Raw genomic sequence first — 1,060 nt, 5'->3', positions numbered from 1 at the left:
ATTTATTAGTGGGATCCAGCGAAGAAGAATTAGTATTTCTAATAGATACAGGAGCAGCCCGAACCTCCGTTTCTGTATTAACCCCGGAAATGAAATTAAGTGGGCAAGTGATCAGAGTTTCTGGGGTAAAAGGGGAAGGATTTGAAGTCCCCAAAATCAATCCCCTGGAAATTAGAGTAAAAGATGGGGGACAGAAAATGAATATTGAGATGTTATATATTCCTGAGGCTGGAGTAAACCTATTAGGGTGAGATGCTCTGATGGCATTACAATTAAAATTAGAATTCAAGCCTGAAGCATTCATGAGAAAACTGACCCAGGAGGAGGAGGATAAGATCAACCCATCTGTCTGGGTGAGGGAGGGGAACAGAGGGGGGTTACAGATCCCCCCCTTAAAAATCCACTTGAAAGAACCCAATGAAATAGTTAGGCAGAAACAGTATCCCATTTCAATGGAAGGAAGAAAAGGTCTACAGCCAGTGATTGATGTCCTCTTAAAGGATGGTCTTTTGGAATCCTCTATGTCACCTTATAATACTCCAATATTACGAGTAAAGAAACCAGATGGGACCTTTAGAGCAGTCCAGGATTTGAGACTTTTGAACAGAATTGTTCAGACTAGACACCCCGTTGTGCCAAATCCCTACACTTTAATGGGGAGAATCCCCCCAGACCACCAATGGTTTAGTGTTGTGGATCTGAAGGATGCCTTCTGGGCATGTCCTCTGGACAAAGAGTCGAGGCCCATGTTTGCCTTTGAATGGGAGAATCCTTACACAGGAAGGAAACAACAATATCAATGGACTGTACTCCCTCAGGGGTTTACAGAATCTCCCAACTTATTTGGACAGGTCTTAGAACAAGTTTTGGAGGCTTTGCAGTTGCCCAACACATGGATGATCTTCTAATCTCTGGGAAAAAGAAAGGGGAAACTATTGATGCTACCAACGTGTTATTAAACTTTCTGGGACAACAGGGACTAAGGGTTTCCAAAACCAAATTGCAATATGTGGAAAGGGAGGTGAAATACTTAGGACATTTAATTAGTGGAGGGAGTCGG

Source organism: Protobothrops mucrosquamatus, unplaced genomic scaffold (genome assembly GCF_001527695.2).
Source record: "Protobothrops mucrosquamatus isolate PMUCROS unplaced genomic scaffold, P.Mucros_1.0 scaffold4018, whole genome shotgun sequence".
Classification (NCBI taxonomy): domain Eukaryota; kingdom Metazoa; phylum Chordata; class Lepidosauria; order Squamata; family Viperidae; genus Protobothrops; species Protobothrops mucrosquamatus.
Note: the sequence above shows the minus strand (reverse complement) of the source record.